Source organism: Pleurodeles waltl, chromosome 5 (assembly GCF_031143425.1).
Source record: "Pleurodeles waltl isolate 20211129_DDA chromosome 5, aPleWal1.hap1.20221129, whole genome shotgun sequence".
Classification (NCBI taxonomy): domain Eukaryota; kingdom Metazoa; phylum Chordata; class Amphibia; order Caudata; family Salamandridae; genus Pleurodeles; species Pleurodeles waltl.
The window spans coordinates 434786326-434813316 of record NC_090444.1 but is presented as its reverse complement, the minus strand read 5'-3'; the positions used below and the strand labels follow the sequence as shown (position 1 = coordinate 434813316).

Here is a 26991-nt window from a genome sequence, read left to right as displayed (position 1 = left end):
TGTTCACCGGATGGGCCCTTTAAACTGAACCAAAGAGCGTGTCTCAAAACTCAGGCATCAAGCAAAGGAATGTTCTGGAACGCATGTAGCTGATGACTGTTTTAAATGCAGAACAGAGTAAGGAGAAATGTTTATTTTTTATCTACTAAGGATTGAGATTGCCCCTTTAAGATTTTACGAAAAGTATACCATGAAAAAAGCCGAGGCGTTTCTAAGGCGTCTCACTTAAAGCCACATTGCATTAAGTGTGTGCAGCGGAAGAGTTTCTTTAAGCACAGTATCTGGGAACGTGAGACTGTCAGTGCTCTAAAAATAAAAGGATGTAGAATTGGTGAACAGACTAGAAATTGCTTTGAATCTTACCTCAGGATTGTCTATTTAAAGAGTGTGCGGAGAAGAGATGCCTAAACATAACAAGCACAGCCAAAGCCAATAGGTTTCGTCTTTACAAGAGCTACTGGTTTTGGCAATGTGCTTTTGTCATGTTGTACATCAATGTGGCTGTTGCTCAGCATGCCTAAAAGTTAGTGTCTGTGAGTGGGGGAGCAGAGAGTTGTAGAGTCGAGCAGGGGGAGAAGTGTCGTAGAGTTGAGTGGAGGAGAGGAGAGTTCATTGGTTCACTGGTAGAGTGTTCTGGAGTGGCGTAGGTTGGAGGTGGTGGGGTGGATTGAAGTAGAGTGGGGTGGATTGAATGGAGTGAGGTGGATAGAAATGAGGTAAAGTGGACTTGAGTGGGGCTATTAGATTGGATTGGGGTTGAGTTGAGTGAGGTGAATTGTAGTGGTGTGGATTGACCTGGAGTGGGTGGACTGGGGTGGGGTGGACTGGAGTTGGTTGAGGTGGATTAGAGTGGGCTGGATGGTGGACTGAAATGGGTTGATTAGGTTGGATTTGGGGGGGTGGATTGGACTGAAGTGATAGGGCTAGAGTGGGGTGGATTGGATTGGATTGGACTGGGTGGTTGTGATTGGGGTGAACTGGAGTTGGGTGGGGTGGACTGGACTGGAATAAAGTGGATGGACTGGAGTGGGGTGGGGTGGACTAGAGTGGAGTGAAGTTGAGTGAGTGGCGTCAATCAATCAATCAGGAATTTGTAAAGCACACTACTCACCTGTGAGGGTCTCAAGGCGCTGATGAAGGGGGGGGGGGAAAAGAGGGAGGTGCTTCTACTGCTCGAACAGCCAAGTCTTGAGAAGTTTCCTGAAGGTAATGAGGTCTTTGGTCTGGGGTAGGTGGGTGGGAAGAGTGTTCCACGTTTTGGCGGTGAGGTGCAAGAATGATCTACCACCGGTTGTAGTTCTGTGGATGCGTGGGATGGTTGCGAGGGTGAGGTTGGCAGAGCGGAGGTGCCGGGTCAGGTGTAGAGGGTATTCTGGTCTGGTGTTGTGCAGTGTTTTGTGAGCGTGGGTGAGGAGTTTGAAGGTGATTCTCTTGTTGACTGGGAGCCAGTGCAGGTTTCTCAGGTGGTCCGTGATGTGGCAGTGGTGGGGGATGTCCAGGATGAGGAGTGCAGAGGCGTTCTGGATGGGTTGCAGCCTCTTCTGGAATTTGGCCGTGGTTCCTGTGTAGAGGGCATTGCCGTAGTCCAGTTTGCTGCTTACGAGGGCTTGGGTGACTGTTCTTCTGGTTTCAGTGGGTATCCATTTGTCGATCTTTCGGAGCATGCTGAGGGTGTTGAACCAGGAGGAGGAGATGGCATTGACTTGCTGGGTCATGGATAATGAGGAGTCCAAGATGAATCCTAGGTTGCGTGCTTGGTCGGTGGGAGTCGGAGCGGCTCTGAGAGTGGCAGGCCACCAGGAGTCATCCCATGCGGAGGGGGCGGAGCCAAAGATGAAGACTTCCGTCTTGCCAGAATTGAGTTTGAGGCAGCTGCTCTTTAGCCATTCGGCAATGGCCTGCATTCCTTCGTGGAGGTTGGTCTTGGAGGAGTCCTTGGTGAGGGAGAGGATCAGCTGGGTGTCGTCAGCGTATGAGATGATGTTGAGGTTGTGGGATCGGGCGCTGTTAGCGAGCGGGGCCATGTAGACGTTGAAGAGGGTTGGGCTGAGGGACGAACCCTGGCGTACACCGCAGATGATTTCAGTGGCCTCTGAGCAGAATGGGGGGAGGCGGACTCTCTGGGTTCTGCCGGTGAGAAAGGAGGTGACCCAGTCCAGGGCTCTGTTGCGGATTCCTGCATTGCTGTGGCGTGAGCGTAGGGTGTGGTGGCAGACTGTGTCGAACGCGGCCGAGAGGTCCAGGATGATGAGGGCCGCAGTTTCTCCGTTGTCCAGTATGGTTCTGATGTCGTCAGTGGCGACGATGAGGGCGGTTTCGGTACTGTGGTTGCTGCGGAATCCGGATTGGGAAGCGTCCAGGGTGCAGTTCTCCTTGAGGAAGCGGGTTAGTTGTCTGTTGACTGCTTTCTCAATGACTTTTGCCGGGAAGGGGAGCAGGAAGATAGGCCGGAAGTTCTTGAGGTCCTTTGGGTCCGCCTTGGGTTTTTTGAGGAGGGCGTTGATCTCGGCGTGTTTCCAGCTCTTCTGGATGGTGACGGACTCGAAGGAGCTTTTGGATCTTCCGTAGCTGGGGTGCGATGGCGGAGCTTGCTTTGTTGAGGATGTGGTGAAGGCAGGGGTCAGATGGAGAGCCGGAGTGGATGGTGTTCATGATTTCGATGGTGTCGTTGTCGGGGGTCCAGGAGAGCAGGAGGTTGGTCGGAGGTGAATCTGTGGTGTTGGTGGTTGCCTGGGGGAGCTGGGTGCTGAAGCTGTCATGGATGTCTGCAATCTTGCGGTGGAAGTAGGAGGCTAGGGAGTCGCAGAGGTCTTGGAATGGTGGGATGTTGTTGGTGCTGGAGTTGGAGAATTCCTTCACGATGTTGAAGAGCTCCTTGTGGCTGTGTGCGTTGTTGTTGATTCGGTCTTTGAAGGCGGTTCTCTTGGCGGCTTGGATGAGTTGGTGGTGTCTGCGGATGGCGATTTTGAAGGCTGTGTGGTTGTCCGGAGTCTGATCTTGGCGCCACTTTCTTTCGAGTCTTCAGCAGGTTTGCTTAGATTTGTGGAAGTCGGCAGTAAACCAGAAGGCCTTTCTGTCGGTGCGTCTGTTGGAGGGATTCTTGACTGGGGAAGAGTATTGGCACAGGTGTCGACCCACTGCCTGAAGTTGCTGGCAGCTGCATCAGTGTGTGGTGTCGATGGGTGGGTTCCGGGAGAGGGTCGCAACAAGTTGGTCTTCCGTGACCTTGTTCCAACTGCGGAAGGGGATCCGTTGCAGGTGGTGGTATGTTGCAGGTTTCTTGAAGGAGAAGTGGATGCAGCTGTGATCTGTCCAGTGGAGTTTGGTGGTGTGGCTAAAGGAGACATGATTGCTGGCGGAGAAAAAAAGGGTCGAGTGTGTGTCCTGCGGAGTGGGTCAGTGTTGTGACGAGCTGTTTGAGGCCGAGGTTGGAGAGATTGTCAAGCAGGGTGGCGGTGTTGTTGTCATTGGTGTTCTCGAGGTGGAAGTTTAAGTCCCCGAGGAGTATGTAGTAAGTGGATGCGAGAGCGTGCGTGTTGATGATGTCGGTGATGGAGTCACAGAACTGCTGTCGGGGGCTGGGGGGGCCTGTTTACAAGGGTCCCTCGGAGGGTGGGAAAAACGAGGAAGAGTGTAGCGCGAAGCAAAAGGGGCACAAAGGGACAGAAGTGGAGCACGAAGCAAAAGGGGCACAAAGGGACAGGAGTGAAGCGCAAAGCAAAAGGGGCACAAAGGGACAGAAGTGAACCGTGAAGCAAAAGGAGCACAAAGGGACAGAAGTGAAGCAGAACAGAGAGCAAAGTAGAGAAAAGGAGGAGAGAGGAAGAAGGTAGCCTAGTAGGAAAGCAGAGCTCTCCCACTAGACACCAGGGATGAGGCACAGGCAGAAGCCTGCAGGAGAAGGAGGGCTTCAAACTCCTGACGGGTCAGGAGTTCAGAGGAGCCAGGGAAAGGGCTCTACTTACAAGGTGCAGAAATGTGAGGCAGAGCAGTGCACTGACCAGTGGATTGGATTTGGGTTGACTGGATTGAATTAGGGTGGGTTGGACTGGGGTGGGGTGAACTGCACTGAGGTGGAGTGGGGTGGATTGGAGTGGGGTGAACTGGACTGGAGTGAGGTGGATTGGTCTGGAGTGGGGTGGATTGGTCTGGAGTGGAGTGGGTACTGGGTGGGGTGGACTGGATTGAGTGGGGTGGCCTGGACTGGGGTGGAATGGAGTGGGGTGAGGTGGATTGGAGTTGACTGGGTTGGATTGGAGTGCAGTGGGTGGAATAGAATGTGGTGGGTGGACTGGACTGTGGTGGGTGGATTGGATTTTTTTGTAGTGGGTTGGAGTAGAGTGGACTGGATTTGAGTATGGGGGATTGTGGTGGATTGGACCGGAGTGGGGTGGACTGGACTGGAGTGGGTTGGACTGGATTGCAGCAGGGGGACTGGAGTGGGTTATATTGGACTGAGTGGAGTAGATTGGATTGATGCAGGGTGGTTTGGATTGATTTTGGGTGAATTTGATTGTTGTGGGGTGGATTCGATTGTTGTGGGGTGGATTAAGGTGGGTTGGAGTGGGGTGGATTGGGCAGGAGTAGGGGGTTTAACTTGGACTGTATTAGACTGGAGTGGGGTGGGTTAGAGTAAATTGGATTGGAGTGGGATGAATTAGAGTGGTTAGGATTGGATTAGAATGGGGTGGACTGAACCGGGGTGCAATGGGATGGACTGAGGTAGAGTGGGGTGGAGTGGACTAGAGTGGAGTGGGGTGCGGTGGACTGAAGTAGAGTGGGTAGGACTGGATGATAGTGGGTAGGTCTGGAGCAGAGGGGTGGACTGGAGCAGAGTGGGGTGGACTGGACTAGAGTGGGGTAGATTGGACTAGAGTGGGGGGATTGAAGTAGAGTGGGGGGATTGAAGTAGAGTGGGGGATTGAAGTAGAGTGGGGTGGATTGGAGTAGGGTGGGGTGGATATTGGAGTAGGGTGGGGTGGATTGGAGTAGGGTGGGGCGGATTGGAGTAGGGTGGAGCGGATTGGAGTAGGGTGGAGCGGATGGGTGGACAGGACTGGGGTGAATTGAAATGGAGCAGGGTGGACTGGATGGAGTGGATTGTATTGGGGAGGGTGGATTGTATTGGGGTATGCTAGGGAGGACTGCAGTGGGGTGGAATACATTGAGGTGGGGTGGGTTGGGTGGGGTGGACATGAATGGAGTGAGATGGATTGGTATGAGGTGGGGTGGCCTGTACTGAAGTGGGATGAATTTGATTTGAGTGGGGTGGATTAGATTGGTGTGGAGAGCAGTAGACTGGATTGGTGTGGGTGGAGTAAGGTAGTGTGGGGTGGATTGGAGCATGGTGGATTAAAATGGATTGGAGTGGGGGATTGGGGTGGGTTGGACTGGAGTGGATTGGAGTGGGGTAGATTGGATACAGTAGGGTAGATTGTTTTGGATTGGAGTGGGGGATATTGGTTTGGTTGGCAGAGGGACAGATTGGAGAGGGGTAGATTTGTTTTTTATTGAAATGGGGACGTTTTTCTTTTATTAGAGTGGTCAGATTGTTTTGGATGAGAGTGGGCCATTGTTTTGGATTGAGTGGGGCAGATTGTTTTTGATAGGAGTATGGCAGATTTATTTGGGGCCGGCTGTTCTGGACTGAAATGGGGCAGACTGGAATGGAGTGGGGCAGACTGTTTTGGATTGGAGTGGGGCAGATGATTTTGGATTGAAGTGGAGCAGACTGGAGTGGGGCAGATTGTTTTGCTTTAGAGTGGGCAGATATTTTTGGACTGGAGTGGGGCAGATTGTTTTGTTTTGGAGTGTGCACATTGTTTTGGATTGGAATGAAGCAGACTGTTTGGATTGGAGTGGGGCAGATTGTTTGGATTGGAGTGAGGCAGATTGTTCTGGTTTGGAGTAGGGCAGATTGTTTTGGATTGTACTGGGACAGACTGCAGTGGGGCAGATTGTTTTGGATTGTACTGGGACAGACTGGAGTGGGGCAGGTTGTTTTGGATAGTACTGGGGCAGAATGCTTTGTTTTGTAGTGGGAAGGTTTTTTGGATTGTAATTGGGCAGACTAGAGTGGGGCAGATTGTTTTGGATTGACGTGAGGCAGATTGTTTCAGACTGGAATAGGGCAGATCGTTTTGGATTGGAGTGGGGCAGACCTTTGGATTAAAGTAGGGCAGATTATTTTGAATTGCAGTGGCACAGATTGGAGTGGGGCAGTTTTGGATTGGAGTGGGGCAGTTTTGGATTGGAGTGGGGCACATTATTTTGGATTGTAATGGGGCAGATCGGAGTGGCACACATCAGAGTATGGCATTTTGGAATGGGTCAGATTGGGGTGGGGCGGAGTGTTGTGGTTCGGGTGTGTTGAACTGGATTGGGGTGGGGTGGATTGGAGTAGGGCAGATGGTTTTGGATTAGAGTGGGGCGGATTGTTTTGGATTGGAGCAGGAAGATTGTTTTAGATTAGAGTGGGGTAGATTGTTCTAGACTGGAGTGGGGTAAATAGCTTTGGATTGGAGTGGGGCAGGTTGGAGTAGGGCAGATTGTTTTGGACTGGAGCGGGGCAGGTTGGAGTGGGGCAGTCTGTTTTAGATTCGAGTGGGCAGATTGTTTTAGATTGGAGTGGGCACATTGTTTTGGATTGGGGTGTGTCAGATTGTTTTGGATTGCTGTATTGCAGTAGGGCAGATTGTTTTGGATTGAAGTAGGGCAGATTGAAGTGGGGCAGACTGCTTTGGATTTGAGTGGGTAGAGGCTGGAGTGAGGCACATTGCTCTAGATTGGAATGGGGAAGATTGTTTTGCATTGGAGTGGGGCAGATGATTTTGGATTGAAGTGGAGCAGACTGGAGTGGGGCAGATTGTTTTGCTTTAGAGTGGGCAGATATTTTTGGTCTGGAGTGGGGCAGATTGTTTTGTTTTGGAGTGTGCACATTGTTTTGGATTGGATTGAAGCAGACTGTTTGGTTTGGAGTGGGGCAGATTGTTTGGATTGGAGTGAGGCAGATTGTTCTGGTTTGGAGTAGGGCAGATTGTTTTGGATTGTACTGGGACAGACTGGAGTGGGGCAGGTTGTTTTGGATAGTACTGGGGCAGAATGCTTTGTTTTGTAGTGGGAAGGTTTTTTGGATTGTAATTGGGCAGACTAGAGTGGGGCAGAATATTTTGGATTGACGTGAGGCAGATTGTTTCAGACTGGAATTGGGCAGATCGTTTTGGATTGGAGTGGGGCAGACTTTTGGATTAAAGTAGGGCAGATTATTTTGAATTGCAGTGGCACAGATTGGAGTGGGGCACATTATTTTGGATTGTAATGGGGCAGGTCGGAGTGGCACACATCAGAGTATGGCATTTTGGAATGGGTCAGATTGGGGTGGGGTGGGGCGGAGTTTTGTGGTTCAGGGTGTGTTGAACTGGATTGGGGTGGGGTGGATTGGAGTAGGGCAGATGGTTTTGGATTAGAGTGGGGCGGATTGTTTTGGATTGGAGCAGGCAGATCGTTTTAGATTAGAGTGGGGTAGATTGTTTTAGACTGGAGTGGGGTAAATAGCTTTGGACTGGAGTGGGGCAGGTTGGAGTAGGGCAGATGGTTTTGGACTGGAGCGGGGCAGGTTGGAGTGGGGCAGACTGTTTTAGATTGGAGTGGGGCAGACTGTTTTAGATTGGAGTGGGCAGATTGTTTTAGATTGGAGTGGGCACATTGTTTTGGATTGGGGTGTGTCAGATTGTTTTGGATTGCTGTATTGCAGTAGGGCAGATTGTTTTGGATTGAAGTAGGGCAGATTGAAGTGGGGCAGGTTGTTTTGAATTGGAGTGGGGCAGACTGCTTTGGATTTGAGTGGGTAGAGACTGGAGTGAGGCACATTGCTCTAGATTGGAGTGGGGAAGATTGTTGTGCATTGGAGTAGGGGAGATTGTTCTGGGTTGGAGTGGGGCAGATTTTGTGGATTGGAGCAAGGCAGATAGTTTCAGATCACTGTACCGAAGTAGGAAAAATTATTGGATTGGAGTGAGTACAGAATGCTTAGGATTGGATTGGGGACAGATTGTTTTAGATTGGAGTTGGTGGGTTAAGAGGATTCGATCTTGGTGAATTGGAGAGAGTGGTTTGAATTGAAGTGTGGTGGATTGGAGCGTACTGCACAATAATGTTAAACATAATTTCAAAAATTACACTTAAGAAACAATGTTGCTTTGCAATATTTATAACAAGATAATAGTCATCTTTTGAGAAAAACGCTCACAAGCAAAAACAAAACGAAGCATGAGTGCTAAGTGAGAAAAGAAGGCTTGACAAAATAAAACAAAACGTTAACTATGGAAAATACAACTTTGCAATTTTGTTTGTCCTGCTGAGCACATTTTTGACAGTCACATGCCTTCTGTTTGCAGGGCACTAGAAGTTAAAAAAAGAACAAAATAGTACCTCAATCACATCGGGAGCAATGGGCAGCACTGATTAAGTTGAATTAAGAGGCTGTAAAGAAGAGTGCCATGCAATCCAACAAATGATGAGCAGCAGGTAGGCTCAAAGTTTTTATAAATAAAAGGGTCTCACAAGTGATATGCATGAGCCAGTGCATGCTATCGGAGGCTTGACACAAAAAAAAGTATGTGACCTTAGGTTTATTGTTTACCAAGAGAGAGACTCCACATTTGAAAAAATTGGCAAAGGGGTAGGGACTGGTGCATGGGAAATGGGTAAAATCATATAGGATGAAAGAAGGCTGCCATAAAAAGAGCAAACAGCTCTGAACAGAGTGAAGGATGTGTACAGGGACCAGAGGAAGTACATTGCACGTGTCCTATACCGGGGCTTTGACAATTAGTCGGGATTTCTTTGCTGAAAATGATGTGCAGAATGGGATGTCCTCAGTCTCAAAATTCAGAGGTCCTGGGATGGCGTGCTAGGGGCCGGGATAGGTGCATTTTGAAGCATACCATTTAAAAGTGAGCAAATACAAAGTTGCTAAAAAAAAATACACAATTGACACGGAACTGAGCATTTCATGCTGAATTGGGGGGTGTTTATGAACAGTTGCTGCACACAAAGAGGCAGAAAATGCTCGAGACACTGACGAGTCAAAATCAATATGTTATGGTAACAGTTGCAGACATCTGATGTTTCATTTAATTAATTTGCATAACTGTAAAGCAAGGATGTGTGCTTTGAGGGGCTTAGAAATATTTAAACAGCCAACAAGACCTTGGAGTTGCAGCTTTTACACTTACGAACACTCACAAGGTAGCTCGTCAAAAGTTTGAATTAAAGTGAATGTACAACTGAAGTCAATTTACAACAAAAAATGTGCTGCTCCAAAATGAAGTGTGCCGGTCCTAATTTAACATTTAGATAGATAGGAGAATTCTAGGCCGTATCATGATGAGCTGTGCCCGCTTAGGCCAGAGTCAAAAGCCTGTTTTATTCCGTCTTACGAGTCTAAAATTCACAGATCAGAGGTGATCAGAGCTAATGACTGAACTAAAGACTAAACAAGTCGGAAAAAGAGAGGCAGGCAATCTCTGCTCAACGTTTCCGGCTTTTTCTGCCTTAAATTCATGCATTAACTCAGTGACGTTCCGAGTTATATGTATGAACTTTTGACGCCTAAGCCGCAAAGAGTCTTTGCACAGAAGCACTGCATCTGTCCAAGGGTACTGTTGTGATATGGGCCAGGCTACTGTCATTAACCTACACTCTCTAGAAGCAGACATTAGTAGAGTAACTCCATCATATCTAACACAAAATATCAATCAATTAAACTAATAACATCGATCTTTGGTAAAGATAAATAGGTTGGTTGGGTAATAAGCATTAAAGGAAGAAATAGGTGGAATACTCTGTATTTTTTTTAATTTACTGCTTTAAAGGGCTGCAAAGAACTTTTTGTTAAGAGGGTTAATGAAACTCAAATTCAACTACAGGCTGGGACGAGAAGTAGGTAAGAAAAACTGCATTTGGGAATAAGGAAGTGACAAACTCAATGACACACACACACTCGTATATACACATATAGGTACAGTGGAAATCCAATCAAAGCAAATGGTGTGCCAACTTCGATGAAAACATAAGCTTCCCAAGCGGCCCACCCCCTCCACAATTTATCTGCAAACCCCTGTCCCATAACTACTACTTAAGCGTTTTGTTTTTCAGCCAGTTCTACCTATCACTCCATCCTATTTTCTTGACATATATGTTCGACAAAATGATTTAACATATATGAATAAAACTAAACACCCCCTTTGCCAGACACTTTAAAAAAAATTATAACAGAATTCTACACATACACGCCGTGGGTCCCCACACAATACTAAAAGGTCTGTTTCACCATAAGCAGGTGTACGTGCGAACCTTAGGCCGCAGGTCAATTAAATGACACACAATCTGCACTCCCTGGCAACCTGGCTTGCCTCTCTTGGACGCACTCAGCCAACAACCTCAGGAAGCAGCCCTGTTAAGATTCAGAAACTCTTCATCACTGCCTGCCTACAGTGTTGCATCTGGGACATGATTAGTTCTCAAGCCCTGGGTTTATTGTTTGTATCCTTGCACTTGTATATTTCCATTCGTAAATCCAAGACTTCAAATCCTAGATTGTAAAGGAAAGATATGACCGGATTTTCTGGTAAAGCTTGGCATGGGAAATCTCAATATCCCTGGCCTGGATTCACATACTGAGGGAACTTAGCTGGAGCAGACCCAGAAATGAAGGGATATTTCGCTCACATCTTTCCTGTAGGAAAGTACCATCATGCCTGGCATGTTACCCCCATTTTTACTATATGTATGTTTGTTTTTGCCTATGTGTCACTGGGATCCTGCTAGCCAGGACCCCAGTGCTCATAATGTATGCCCTGTATGTGTTCCCTGTGTGGTGCCTAACTGTATCACTGAGGCTCTGCTAACCAGAACCTCAGTGTTTATGCTCTCTCTGCTTTTAAAATTGTCACTGCAGGCTAGTGACTAATTTTACCATTTCTCATTGGCACACTGGGACACCCTTATAATTCCCTTGTATATGGTACCTAGGTACCCAGGCTATTGGAGTTCCAGGAGATCCCTATGGGCTGCTGTATTTCTTTTGCCACCCATAGGGAGCTCAGACAATTCTCACACAGGACTGCCACTGCAGCCTGAGTGAAATAACGTCCACATTATTTCACAGCCATTTTACACTGCACTTATGTAACTTATAAGTCACCTATATGTCTAACCCTCACTTGGTGAAGGTTAGGTGCAAAGTTACTTAGTGTGTGGGCACCCTGGCACTAGCCAAGGTGCCCCCACATTGTTCAGGGCAAATTCCCCAGACTTTGTGAGTGCGGGGACACCATTACACATGTGCACTACATATAGGTCAATACCTATATGTAGCGTCACCATGGTAACTCCGAACATGGCTATGTAACATGTCTAGGATCATGGAATTGTCACCCCAATACCATTCTGGTATTGGGGTGACAATTCCATGCATCCCCGGGTCTCTAGCACAGAGCCCGGGTACTGCCAAACTAACTTTCCGGGGTCTCCACTGCAGCTGCTGCCAACCCCTCAGACAGGTTTCTGCCCCCCTGGGGCCTGGGCAGCCTGGTCCCAGGAAGGCAGAACAAAGAATTTCCTCTGAGAGAGGGTGTTACACCGTCTCCCTTTGGAAATAGGTGTGAAGGGCTGGGGAGGAGTAGCCTCCCCAGCCTCTGGAAATGCTTTGATGGGCACAGCTGGTGCCCTCTCTGCATAAGCCAGTCTACACCAGTTCAGGGATCCCCCAGCCCTGCTCTGGCGCGAAACTGGACAAAGGAAAGGGGAGTGACCACTCCCCTGACCAGCACCTCACAGGGGAGGTGCCCAGAGCTCCTCCAGTGTGTCCCAGACCTCTGCCATCTTGGATGCAGAGGTGTGTGGGCACAATGGACAGCTCTGAGTGGCCAGTGCCAGCAAGTGACGTCAGAGACCCCTCCTGATAGGTGCTTACCTTTCTCAGTAGCCAATCCTCCTCTGTGGGCTATTTAGGGTCTCTCCTGTGGGCTATTCCTCAGATAACGAATGCAAGAGCTCACCGGAGTTCCTCTGCACTTCCCTCTTCGACTTCTGCCAAGGGTCAACCGCTGACTACTCCAGGACGCCTGCATAACCGCAACAAAGTAGCAAGAAGACTACCAGCAACATTGTAGCGCCTCATCCTGCCGGCTTTCCCGACTGTTTCCTGGTGGTGCATGCTCTGAGGGCTGTCTGCCTTCACCCTGCACTGGAAGCCAAGAAGAAATCTCCTGTGGGTCGACGGAATCTTCCCCCTGCCAACGCAGGCACCAAACTTCTGCATCACCGGTCCTCTGGGTCTCCTCTCATCCTGACGAGCGTGGTCCCTGGAACACAGGAGCTGGGTCCAAGTGTCTCCACAGTCCAGTGGCCCTTCTGTCAAAATTTGGTGGAGGTAAGCCCTTGCCTCCCCACGCCAGACAGTAATCCTGTGTACTGCGTGAACTGCAGCTGCTCGGGCTTCTGTGCACTTTTGCAAGACTTCCTTCGTGCACAGCCTAGCCCAGGTCCCCAGCACTCCGTCCTGCATTGCCCAACTCGCTGTGTTGGACTCCGACATCGTGGGACCCTCCTTTGTGACTCTGAGTCGACAGCTGTCCTCAGATCTTCTAAGTGCCTGTTCAGGTACTTCTGCGGCTGCTGCCTGCTTCTGCGGGGGCTCTCTGAGTTGCTGAGCGCCCCCTCTGTCTCCTCCTCCAAGGGGTGACCTCCTGGTCCTTCCTGGGCCCCGGCAGCAGCCAAAATCCTCAACCGCAACTCTTGCAGCTAGCAAGGCTTCTTTGCGGTCTTTCTGCGTGGAAACAACTCTGCATCCTCCAGCACGCCGTGGGACATCTTCTGACCAAAGGAGAAGTTCCTGGCACCTTCCATTGTTGCAGAATCTTCGGCTTCTTCCACCCGGAGGCAGCCCTTTTGCACCTTCATCCGGGGTTTAGTGGGCTCCTGCCCCCCCTGGACACTTGCATGACTCTTGGACTTGGTCCCCTTTCTTTACAGGTCCTCAGGTCCAGGAATCCGTCTTCAGTGTTTTGCTGGCAGTTGTTGTCCTTGCAGAATCCCCTATCTTGACTTTACTGTCTTTCTGGGGTAGTAGGGTAACTTTACTCCTACTTTTCAGGGTCTTGGGGTGGGGTATATTGGACACCCTTAGTGTTTTCTGACACTCCCAGCGACCATCTACAACCTACACTAGGCCTGGGGTCCATTTGTGGTTCACATTCCACTTTTGGAGAATATAGTTTGTGTTGCCCCAAAGCCTATTCCTACCTATTGCATTCTATTGTGATTCTACATTGTTTGCACTACTTTTCTAACTGTTACTTACCTGTTTTTGGTTTGTGTACATATAATTTGTGTATATTACTTACCTCCTAAGAGAGTGTATCCTCTGAGATACTTTTGGCATATTGTCACTAAAATAAAGTACTTTTATTTTTAGTAACTCTGAGTTTTGTGTTTTCTTATGATATAGTGCTATATGATATAAGTGGTATAGTAGGAGCTTTGCATGTCTCCTAGTTCAGCCTAAGCTGCTCTGCTATAGCTACCTCCATCAGCCTAAGCTGCTAGAACACCTCTATTCTACTAATAAGGGATAACTGGACCTGGCACAAGGTGTAAGTACCACAAAGTACCCACTATAAGCCAGGCCAGCCTCCTACATTTCCAGCTTCTTATTTCCAGCTTCTCAAGTTCCAAAAAGAAGGCAAGGAGGCTGCGGCCAACTTGTGCTCCCCGCCCACACTCTTCCAAATCACATCTGCTTCATCCAGGCTGTATCTCATTAATATCTCTTTAAGGTTCGTTTGCCCTGGCTTCATAGCTGGGCAATATAGCATAGAACCATTTCATATACCTGGGCCCGGAAGACAGACTGCTGCAGGTTATAGCTGTCCACCTTGTCAGCCCAAGAGGAAACTCGGCACCAGCACTAGACTCGGGTCAGACTAAAGAAGAACACAAGGAGGATAACAGGAGAGGAGTTGAACATGGGAAATGACAGGGGATACAAAAGGGTAGAGTCAAGGGCTTGCAAGCACTGTACTGCCTGGGTCCCCAATCCTCCTCTCTTCAGCAGAGTCTGACACTCTCCACCAGGCTTAGACAATGAAGACCCTTAGAACCTTAACAACGTTCGGGCAAGACTATATTGTGAACCTGCAGGGCTCTATGTTCCACATATACTAACCTTCACTCTTGCCCACCCATACTGTGCATGTGAACACCGGCAAGTGTTGAACTCAGTACAGGCCAACAATTCATTAACTTGCAGTGGTGGTAAGACTGTCTGCGCTCCTCGCTAGCCATCACTGACCCAGCCATCACGGCACATTTATTGTTCGGGACAAAGGACTTCATTTTCTCTGTCAGGTGGGGAGAGGTCTGACTGGAGCTCCATAACAGGGAGCTTGGGGTTGGTTATAGACATGAACTGGGAACTAGTAAAATGTGCTGTGTGCCCCTACAGTTCCCGATTAGCCTTAGGTCTCACTAGTGAGCTTTAAAGTCCTTTGTAGACGAGTTATGGATTGGAGTTGAAGGACAGAGTATAACGTTTTACAGTTCTTTAAGTGGCTTAATTGTTGCGACTACTTTAACCACCCTATCTTTTTGTTCATTTTCTGAAGGTCACCTGGAAGCAGCACGATTTTACAACACCAAGAATTTGTTTTTCAAATGCAAGATGCTCTTGAAAAAGGATCTTTAAATCGTTGTTCCAGAAAGTGACTGTACCAGGAATTGACAGGAGAGAAGTAATGTGGTAAGTCCTTAGGTTTGATGAATCCAGAACCATCATCATGAGTACTGCTCTAAAAACTTTAGCTATATATGAATCTCGCCTATTCAGTACAAGACCCGATGGATAAAGTCATCCTCTGTTTTGGTGTTTTTTCTATTATTTTCTATTGTATAGTACCTGGAATATATTCAGTTGCTGCTCACATATAAATGAGGACTTAACCTATGTTTGCATAAGCATTTCAATTAAGGGCAATAAAGCCAAGTCACAGTATTCATTTTATCGCCAACCCTGGAGAATGACGAATGGCAAGATGCTGAAATGCACTAACCAATTTTCACTTTTTTGCTTTACGTTCGATAGTCGACAAGTGCATTTACAGGTGAACTGATGTAAAAATCTGCACCTGGGCCCCAAGTCTCCCTTAATGCTGGAGCCACTGTTTTCTCAGGCACCACTGAAGGGTCCTACTCAGCCCTCTGACATAGGGTACCAGCAGAACACAGATGCAATGATACCAAATAGACTTGATAAGAGTGGAACTGAGATCTGTGTCTTAGTTGTCATAGTCAAAAACCTATGAATCACTTTCCGATTCTCTACGATGCTCTGAAGAAGAGGGAAAGGCCTTATGTGGGTCATATCCAGCACTGCCCTTATCAAGATTAATCTCCCTGCTGAAGTGAAGTTAGTTTTCTGGGCATTGCTAATAAAGCCCCAGTTGTGAAGGAGAGGCATTGTGCATTGAAGGTATTCCTCAACCAGGTCAGGGACTCTACTTTCATTAGCCAGTCATGCAAGAATGCAAATATACAGACTGCTAACTGCCGCAATGAAGCTGCCACAGCTGCCCTTTTTGTAAAGACCCTTGGTGAGGTCATGAACTGAAAATGCTGGGATCTCAAATGAATCTCAGGTAACATCTTTGGGCATGTAGAATTGGAAGATGAAAATAGGTCCAAAAGGAGATCCATGGGCACCACCCACCTCCCTGCATTCAGGGCCAGAAATATGAAGTAGAGACCTCTGTTCTTCTTGAGGAACAGAGGAAATATAGAGAGCAAAATCTCGAGCCCCCCTTCACCCATACGCACCAGCACTAGGGTCTCTTTGTTCATCATGGCAAGGACTACTGCCCCCAAAATGAATGCGAGGGCCATACAACACAAACTGGTGGTAGGAAATTGGGCTGGAGGGAGCAATAAAAAGGGTATTTCAATCTGTTGTGACCATATCCCATTTGGTGTAAAAGTGGCAGACCTTTGCCCCACTGAGAGATGTAGATGTAAGCAGGGAGAGGAGGGGGATGGAGCTAGAAAGGTTATGAAGCAGAAGAGTCGGCAGAGCATAACGGAGACTGGACCTGTTGATGCTGGACACTAAAACCTCAAGATCTATCTGCTGCTTTTCTTCCACAGATATAAATGAAGAGACTGTTTCTGAAGGAGGGCCAAAGGGTGAGGGATGACACCTTCTGGTGAATTCTCTAGGCCACTTGAACTTTGTAAGTCAAGCAGCAAGCCAGGTAATTAGCATAAAGTCACAATGTTCTCTGTGGCTATAATGCTACTTTTGTACTGCACAGACATTATTGTCAGAGCAAAATAAATCTTCCTCCTGGGCGATTCAATGAGCCCTAGGAACTTCTTCTGCCAAGGTTTCATCATTAAAACACACCTTTACTTTTTCTTTAGCCATCTGGATTATTTGAGTCAACCTTGAAAGCAGTGCTGTATTCGGCTAAGAGAGCAGCACTGATGTCAGGTCCAAGGGCGATATTTAAGTCAGATCTGAAGAAAGGTCTGATCAAACAGGGGACAGAGCATTAGCAGGCTTCAGCTTTTATGTTCTGAGACCTGAAATCTGTGACCTGTGGTGTCAGGGCCAGAGTTACCAGAGTGACCAACCCCCAAGGATCATGATCACCCTTGAGGACTTGCCCATTGGGTACCAGGAAGTGCCCTTACAAAGTCCAGCATTACCAGCCAGAAGGCCCTGACCTGCACAATGTTAGTCAATGAAGCTAGGTCTTTTGGGCTCATCTTTTTCAAAGTCAAGATTTTATCTCATAACGAGGAAGAACCCACAGGAGAATAGTGCTGCGGTTTCGAATCTTCTTGGAAATTGAACCATTTCTTAAGGGAAGGAGTGGACTTCTCCTTTGAATGGTGCTTTTTGTGTTTTTTTTAATGGGGTGATCTTTTCAAAGTTAATTATCTGTCAGTTGATTTACTTGAAGGTGTAGGGGGTCGCTTTGGTCTATCCCTGTGGGCCTCGCCTCCCACTTCTGTGACTTTTAGGTGCACCGAAGCATAAGTCGCCTGACACGCTGTCATGTTCAGAGCCTAAACACCACACTGTAAATGACATGTGGCTCCGACAAGGACATTTTTGTGCAGCATCTGCAACAAGGTTTACACCCTGAGATTTTTGGAGGAGACACTTGAACTAAATACTGTGAAAGTTCGGAGTCATTTCGTCAGTGAAGCACCAAGAAAGCTCCGGACCCTCATTGATAAAACCCAGAACAGAACTGATGCCAGTGTAGTGTTTGAAGCCCAGCGCACTCAGACGTGTCCGGCAGCCAGCACTGCTGCTGAAGCTGCTTAGCACCACCTGGCAGTGCTCGAGAGCGACTGCTTGGAAAACGTTTTCCTGATCAGTGTGTCCCCTGGAAGGATAATCATAAGTTGTGGAATTTTCTGGAGCCATCAGAAGCCACAAGTCAATAAATGTCATCTTTCCTCCACTCTAATCATCACTAAACTGACCTCTGTAGGCTCGCACTGACATACGAGTGTCAGATAGCTAGAAGAAATAGATAAAAGGTAGATACAAATAGATAAAAGGTGGGAAGGATAAAAGGTAGCACTGTTTCCAGAGGGAAATATTCTCTGGGAGTCTCTCTACTGGAGAAGAATAAATCACTCCAGGTGCTGCTTCAGAGTCCAAAGAGTAAAATCGAAGGTATGCCTAACAGCTACATTACTAACAAGATTTGAAGAACATATTACCACCCTAACACTTTAGCCTTTACAACTCCTGCTTTTAGGGTACTTCACCTGAAAGGCAAGTTGCAAATACTGTGCATCCATGCAAATAGGAGCGTGGAAGAAAAATTACACCAAGTGCTCATGCTGGTATCTTCCCAATTCTGGAAATGCCCTTGTTCACCAGAATGCCCACCACTGTTGCAACTGATATTTATTGCTACATTGCGTCACTAACTTCCTAAAGTCTTACGTCAGTTGTATTACTCTTGAATGGCAGTCATTTATGGGATTGTAATCAGATAAGTCTTCATGTATGGAACGGGAACCAGTGAATCACTGATGTCCCATTTTTGGGTCTCTTGTTGTCGAAGACTTACTGTCTTTAATACATTCAAATACTTCCATACATACGAGGGCTTTTGGGAAGGTCCTTGCTCTTGAATGGATAGCATTCTTGTCCATCCCATTTCCTGACTTTCGTTCATTAGTTTCCCTTCCTTTTTTCCCACCTCTAGGCACTGGTTACTCTTCTGGATCATATTCTGGTTGGATAACTGGCATCCTTCCATTGCTTGCAATCAGGGAACTACTTTTTTTTTTTTTTTTTTTATCAATCATTAATAATCTTTGAATCTGCAATTTCCCAAAGCTCCTCCTTTTAAGGTCTGGTATTAGCCAAGACCTTTTAATTTTCCCTACAATTATATGTATAATACTTAATTTAAGGACTTTCAGCCAGAAATCTTCTTCCATTTGTCTGTTATTGTGTCATTCACGTTTTTATTCAGCCTACAGCATGAGGTAATGGGTCAGCCAACTTCAGTCACTGGCTAACTTCACTGTGAGTGACAGAATTCGGCCCTTTCACGAGAAACACATCCACACACAAAGTAGTTCCCTTATGCGCCTGGGACTCCCATGGCAAAGTGTGCTTTTTGACCAAAATATATATTTTTTTAATCATATATTTTTTTAACTGATGAAGACATGACAGCTTCCCGAACAATGAACAAACTGTGACAATACCAAAAGGCTTGTGGTCAATGGCCTTTTAAAAAAAATGTCTGAGCATTTTTTCAATTTACCCTCCATAGATTGGTATCCACACTGTAAGGAACATGCACATGTATACATCACAGATGGTCCATGGCATAATGATGCATAAACAATTGAAGCCCAATTAGAACATTGGAACGTTGGCAGCTCCATTGAAAACAATGGAGTGCTGCGGGCTTTTACTGGCCGGTAAAAGCCCACAGCGCCAACATTCCAGTGTTCGCTTTGTTCACAGCAAGAGCTGTGACCAAAGCCTCACGGAGCCCGGGCTTCATGAGGAATTTGTTTTATCTAATAGAACATTCTGCCCTGAGTGGCAGAATGTTCTAATATAGCCTTAGAACCCGCCATAGCGGGCTCTACCGGCTATTAAAGGCCCTCTCCCTTGTTAAATGCCCTCGCCTTCGGCTCAGGCATTTAACGCGGGAGCGGGCCTTTAATAGCCGGTAGAGCCCGCTACGGCGGGTTCTAAGGCTATATTAGAACATTGGAATGTTGCGAACTCCATTTGAGACAATGGAGTGCTCAGGGCTTTTACTGGCTGGTAAAAGCCCAGAGCGTCAACATTCCAATGTTCTTTGTTCACAGCAACAGCTGTGAACAAAGGCCTCACGGAGCCCGAGGGGATAGGCCTCACAGAGCCCGAGGGGATTTCCATCACTCCAGCCTCTCCTCCTCACGTCCCTGGCAGTCATCTACTCAAACACAACCACAGTCCAAACCCAATGCATCCCACAAAAAGCCACTACAAAGTGATAGCTCAGCAAGAGGTTTGTAAAGGAAGGAGCTAGAGCAGATAGGCCACACTGAAGTCATCATAGTATGTGGAAGTGCCACCTGACTGTGTTCACAAGTGTCCGGCCCTAGTGCGTTTACTGACTCCACAGCTTGTATTGCAGGGATTGTCTTGTTGCAGGTGTAAAAACATTCACTGCAACACATTTTGTTTTGAGTTGTCTGATGGCATGCACCCAGGTGTGAAAACCATGGTATCTCATTACTATCAAAGCTCCATCTTTACTCTGAACTATCCATGGTCTTATCTAGGCTTGTGCATCTAAGACTAGCAGTATTTTACTTGAACGTGGTTCCTGAAATACTGGGTCCGAAAGACATTAATTCATTTCGAACAGCATTGAACCTCACAGATAGGGTCTTGTCTAGCACTACCAGCAGAGCAGATGGAAGGACTTTTACCACTCTATGGAATTAGGCACACTGACATCACAGATTTCCCACGGAGCAGCAAATAGGAGCCAGTGACTGCTCTTTCTCGCTGCAGTGGGGAAAAAATGACTAAAAAGGTCTCCCCAGGTTTCAGGAAGGTCTCATTAACGTTTCTAACAAGGGCTTCCTGAAACTGTTAACTGGCTGTGTTTCAAGGTTGCGCCACGATCCACAGCCAGGAACCCAACACTAGGCCACCAGGGAACTCTTTAATGTGACCCAGCCCCTGTGGTGAAAAAAAACGATTTGTTTTTAAACATATTGAAACAGTCTGGGAGCTGTCCCTCATGACATATGGGCCAAACCAAAAAAATATATAAGAACTGTAGGTGTAAGACGGCCATCAGGATATTGGTTGACTTCTCACCCCTCACACCCCGCCCCCTTTGGGGGGTCCTTTTAAAAAAAATAAAAAGTGTGTTTCCCTGGTAGGGCTATTGCATCCCAGGGGAAAACACACATTTATTAAAAAAAATACCACTCTGTAATACAGGTCAACATTTTTTTTTTTAAATCTTTTTTTATTCAACAAAAAAGTTCATACAGCAGGTAGACGATATCACAGAAACAGTGATCTTAACCCAATTCAGTGATCCATTATGTTGCAGCCTGGAATAACTTTAATGGAACATAGTCAGTGCTCTACATTTGCCCAGATCTCTAGCCTCTATACTCCTCCCACGCTCCCCACTCTTTCTTCCACTTCTTGGGGCAACCCCTGCACTCATAGTACTTGCACAGCTCTCTGGCACCAATTCAGGACCGACTCCCAATCAGTTATAGTCGAAGCCATTTTAGAAGAAGAAAGTGGGAGATGAGATTTTATTACAAAAATAATTGGAAGAATTTATTTCCCCCATTGATTCTATTCAAGAAAAGGTAATTTCAGGTGGGAGATAGCCAAAATAAAGCAATTTTGACTTCAAAAACTGGGAGTTTCCCTCCTGAATTGGGACTATTGACATGGGAACAGTCCAGCCTGAACTGCTTGGCCAGGTCCTCCCTGGACCAGAAACAAGCAGCCTGGGATCGGTTTCAGGGTATCACCTTTCATCAGCCAGGCTAGCTTGAATCCAGTGGCACAGTGAGCAAGGGACCCACGTCTGGGCATAACCTTTCCCTTAGGGCAACTTTAGCAACGCAAAAGGATGATGAACGAAGTGCTGAAACTTTTCAACTACTCGCCCCCATCACAGATCTGGGTTTAATCCATCGTTCTTTTGCTCACCATGCCCCCCCATGCTTGCTTAACCATTCTGCGCCTCTTCCTCCCAGTGGAATCTACGTCTGGGTCAGACTGGCTGTTTGTGAACTCCCTCTAGACAGTGAGACAAAGGAAGCTGATGTGTGTCCTGCATATGAGTCTTCCTGGAATAGAGTGGGGAGGGAGGAGCTGACACCAGCACCTGAAAGGGTTGTGCCTGTCCTCACACAATGCAGTCTCTGACCCCTGGAGTGTGTCTGGAGCCAGGCCTGGCAAGGCAGGATCTTGTGAATAACAGACTTTCCTTTATAGTTTGCCTACTTCAAAGGCAGAAATGAGTATAAATAGTGGACCTAAAACTCCAGACTTTTAGAACACTTCTGGATCAAGAGGAACCTCTGCCAAGGAGAAGAGCTGAAGGAGGAGTACTGCCCCTATGTTGTGTGTGTTTTGTTGGGTTGGCCTGGAGTTGCTGCTTCTGCTTAAAGAGGGCAAAGACTGGACTTTGCTGTGTAATCTGCTTGTGAAATTTCTCCAAGGGTTTGGAGTACAGCTTGCCTCCTGTTGGGAGTCTCAGAGATATCAGAGACTTCTGCTTCATCTGCCTACAACACTGGGAATTGTGTGTTTTGTGCCCCAACAGAAGAAAAACCATGCAACGTCATCAACGACACCGCTCTGTGACCTGACGATGCCACACAAAGCTATGCCCCACAGAGCACCGCAACCCTGGTCTCATCAACGCCACCACCTGATGCCATCACCAAGCCGCTGCTTGCACTGTGAACTGTTGGCCCCGCACTCCGCATCGTCTTGCTCACACAGCAGCCTTGACATCCCTGATGCCGCCGCTCCACGCTGACATCGACGCCTGAACCGTGGCCTGAGGACACCGTTCGTGAGGTACATGACACACTGTCCCACACTGCAGCCCTGGTCCACCGACGCCATTGACTCTAGTGTCGTCAACAGGTGCCCCAATCTGCAGCGCAACCTATGGGCGCCACATTGAGCCTGCAGCGCCGCCTTGGACTACTGACGACAGCACTTCAGCAATACCGCTGCTGCTGCCTGCACAGTGACCTGGAGACACTACACGTTGCACTGCCCCACTTCACATCACAGCCCTAACGCCGTCCACACCGTACTTCTGACTTCGTCATCAGCTCTAAGTTCGATCCCCAATGCTTGTGACTTTAAGACCCCGACGACCCCAGCACCAACCTCGAGAACCGACACCTGCAAACCCACACTCCGGATCTCATCGTGAGAATCAGAACACCCCATTTTTAAAAGGTACTGTTTGCGGGTCTTCCCGATACTGTAGCTGGCCCACAACGCCATGGCCAGTCAGAACTGTTGGATTTGTTGTTCTCGACACTGTGACAGCCCCAGACAGAGCTATCGACTTCAAGGGACTGTATTTTTAAGTTAACTCTTGCAAAATTCATACCTTTATTATTGTATGTTGGATTTTTCTCGTTTTGGTCTTGTTTTACACAGATAAATATTGGCTATTGTTCTAAAACTGGTGAGGTATACTTTTGTAATGTTTACACTGTATTACTGTGTGTTATGCGCAAATGCTTTACACATTGCTTCCGAGATAAGCCTGCCTTTAAAATAGGGGTTATCCGAGCTGGGTATCTCCCTTATGCTGACTAGAGTGATGGTCTCTACTTGGACAGGGTGCAAACAGACTGCCAACTCGAAACTCCATTTCTAACAATCCTGTACAAAGGGAGGCTGCTGTTCAGGCAGTACAATTCAAGCAAAAGAGAATACTATTGCAGCAAGTTGTACATGCACTGTAGGAGCTCTACTGGTATGTATACCGCTGGAGGGAACATACAGGAAAGGGCTCTACTCTAAATACTGTAGGTTGCCCTCCGACACTAGAAGTCATAGGAAAGACTGCATCGGAGTTTGTCCAGCCACTCCTTCTCAAAGGTTATAATCTTTTATGAACAGCTTCTATAGAGGAGTAGGTCTGTTTAGTGAGCTGTACAAAGCTGGCACTTTGGCATACAGTACAAATTTGTCGTCACTGCAAAGGATTCATGCAGAAGCTTGTTTGTAAGAAGCTAAAAAAATACCAGAGCACTGTGTTGAGTTCCAACGAACTGCTCACTCAGCTCGAGGACTGTGTGTCTCGGACACTCAAAACATGCATTTATAAACAGGAAAGAGTGGGAATTAGCACAGTGAGCAAGCGGAAGGCATATGAGACACTTTCTTGAGCTTTAAGTAGCTAGCAATAAAGGTATTAGTAAAGGCTCACTTGGCAAGTATACAGGATTAGTGAGGACTCTGAAGGGGACAGGTAGGAAAAGCTTAGGCTAGGTGTGATTTCAAAAGGGATATTGCATATGTAGAAGGCTGATAGTCAAGGCGGTACAGATACACAACATCACTTCATCCTCCCTAATGGACTCAACCCCTTTGGTGTCACACTGAACCCAATAGTGAATTACTCCCTCACCCAATTAAGCTGATGACATCAAACTACACAGAATGCAGCAGAAGGCCTCCTCCCCTCAATCTGTCATCACACACACACACACACACACACACACACACACACACCTTCACTGGCTCCCCAACCACAGCTCTTTTCAACAAACTCCTGACACATACATTCAAAGCCTTGCACAGCATGGTGCAGAATACCTCAAAACCGTCTCAGATTTCAGAAATCTTCCAGACATCTTTGCTCAGCCAGACTCATACCCATACAAATCCCATGGATACACAGGATCAGAACAGTAAGAAGTGACTTCTCCTAATTTGTTCTGAAAGTATAAAATGACCTGCCCCTACATATCTGTGCATTTCGCATGAAGCTGAACACTTGGATCTTCAAGTAAGTGAATTCAAGGATCAGCCCTGACTGATACTGGGTCAGTGGTAGGATACCCTCCTGGGTGATATATTGCTTTACAAACACAAAATACATTACAGAGAACTCTTCACCCAATACTACACTTATGGGTGATGTGTCATCCTTGCCATGTTTATCTTCCATCAAAACATGGTAGGTGTTCAGTTTGCCTTATGCCAAGTGCATTACAGTCACAGCACTGAACCTAACAGTGAAAAAGACATTTGCCAAACTCTCACTGACTAACCTGTATGTCAAAATTAACGTTCTTCATAGTTTAGGATGTGCGTTTTAGGGAGTTAGTCAGTCTTCCCTGACAAGTCTGCTTTAGTTTCAAAGGTAGATATGATCACTCAGTTTGGGGACTGTGAACATTGTAAGGCAGTCTTGGACACCCCCAACTTGCATCCACAAACTGGAATGAGTTGGATTTAGCACAGTGAGGGCGTTAAAGGTGCATGAAGGGCACTTCTTCCCGAGCCTCAGGTGGTGCTCATGGAGCCATTAGTAAAGGTTCACAAGGCACGTGTGCCATAATGCTTGGAATGTGGATGGAGGTGGCTACTTGACAGGCTGGGAAAAAACATAGTCAAACTTTTGTTTCATTTGTAAAGGTTGCTGACGCCCCAACTTTTAACATGTCTTGCCATGTCTGTGTAGAAGTTTGCTTATGGTGTGCGTGTATGCAAGTTGGTCAATGACTGAGTGAGAGTCTGTTTAATGGGGGATTCCATTCTGTGGCGTATGAAATGTGATGGGCCATCGAATGGTGGCGGTACGTTCATGTGAGTGCACTGATGCATTGGATTCGGCGGTGGCTGCCGGTATGAAAGTCTTGTCTGTGGTGCGTGAATGGCCTGTAAAGTGGTTGGTTCCTTGTTGCAACGTTATAGGTGCCCTTCATTGGGCTTGGTTTCAATATTCTGATATTGTGATTAGTATTTGTTCTTTCAAGTTAGCGCTTCTGAATGTGGCAAACCAAACCTGTATGAGTGGGGGTTTTCTCTTCATTTTTTGGACAACCAAACACCCGCAGGTGTCCAAGGTAGTATAACTCATACTGATTCCACTCACTTTCCTACAATGCCCTGCAAAACTTTGAAGTTTACATAAATGGCTAAGATTACTCCTTACATTTTACAATAGGTATTTCTGAAATCTGTTGCAATCTACAAATTGCATAACCACCCAGCATTTACACGTCTTCAACTCAAAACAGAACCCAATTTTTGCGGGTGAACCCCAGCACCTATGATTAGAAAGAGCTAAAACTGCCACATGGACACTACATTTTCTTCACTGAAAACTACCTTGTTTCCGCAATATGGGTACCTTTGATTTTGGGGCAGACTGTGCTGTCACCCAGCGAAACCTAACAAACCTGTACCTTTTTGAAAACTAGACAACCAGAGGAGTCCAGGTGTTTGTGAAATGCATGGCTCTCACTAAGTAATTTTACCCAGAAGCCCTTGAAAACTTAAAACTTTGGTAAAATAACACACATTTTTCTAACATTTCTGTCTCCCATTGACCTCCGTTTGATCCGTTCCTGTTGCGGGCACTTCACCCAGCAACACAAACAGTGCAGTGTTTTTACTTGCACAAGTGGGGTAAAGCTGGGTCATTGGAATTTTATACATTCCTGTAGAACCTGGAAGATTCCCTCACATAAATGTAAGGAAAATGTATGATTTCATGCAAAGCGTAAGGTTTGCAGGGCACTGTGTGTAAGAAAACCTTGTAGGATCCTTGCCAGTCACACCAATCTGGGATCTCTATGGTTGTCTAAAAATTGTGTGTGGTTGGGATATGGCTAGACCTTGCATAGAGTGAGACGTGTCTCAGGAGCTCTCCGACCCCAGGTGAAAGAGCCTGCACCATCCAGCGCACAAGCATCATGGCGGACCCCTGAAACCTGAGGCGGTTCACCACAAGAACTCAAGCACACATCTCCTTTGGGTTCGACCATGCTCCCGGATGTTTCTCAGCAGCCAGCCTACCTGATAAGGAGCCACCATCTTGGGTGCACCGCCACATCGCCACTGCTTTGCCAGTGTCAAGACCAGGGCGTTGGCAACAGAGCACAGTACCTGCAGCTTGTGCTCTTGGATGCCGGTCCCCACACAGAGGGAATGGTTGCAGTGCACCCCCTGCTATTAGACCGGCCCTGAAGTGACTGACACTGGAGCTGGACCCGCGGTGGCTGCTGAGAGAATTAAGGGGAGCCGGGAGGCAGCATGGGACTCAGAGGCCAGTGAGATGATGCTGCTAGACTAAGCTTATTGCCTACTTACAGCAGGATCATTGAGGCGGGTGCTGAGGACGGAGGGGCTTGGGAAGTGGCGCTTAGGCTGTTCAATGGACTCCATGCCAGGCTAGCTACATCTACCAGAACACTGCCCTCCCCCACCTTCTTAATTGTTCTACGCAAGGCCTGGAACTGCTGGCTGCCCACACGGCGAGAGGAGAGTGAAGTGGCTTGGGTTGCTGCGCTGGGTGGCTGCTCCCCGATGCGACCTACCTCCTGGCAGAAGCCTCGGGCATGGCCCCTATACAGGTCTTGGTCCCAGCTGCGGTGACCGTTTGGAGGACTGCGTGGGTTGTTCACGCACAGGGGACCTAGGGCATTACCTGAGAAAGCATGGCACTGTTCACCACACTTGTTGCTTCACGTGGACTGTGCACATCAGGCAATTATCCCATGGACTTGCTTAAGCTTTTCATCTCTCTGGCCCCACCATCTATGCAGTGCACTGTGCCTGAGGAAAGCCTTGCTGCAGTTAGAAAGGTCACCCATAGCCCATTACTTATAGACGTGCTACTAGGAGGGGGGATTGGCAGTGCATGC

The 26991-nt window shown here is 47.4% G+C and overlaps 1 protein-coding gene across 6 annotated transcripts in view; it reads right to left on the bottom strand.

The window, feature by feature from the left end:
* Positions 1–26991, bottom strand: part of EHBP1 (EH domain binding protein 1) — a 1526717-nt gene that overhangs the window by 1236053 nt on the left and 263673 nt on the right. The gene's annotated exons all lie outside the window — the stretch shown is intronic.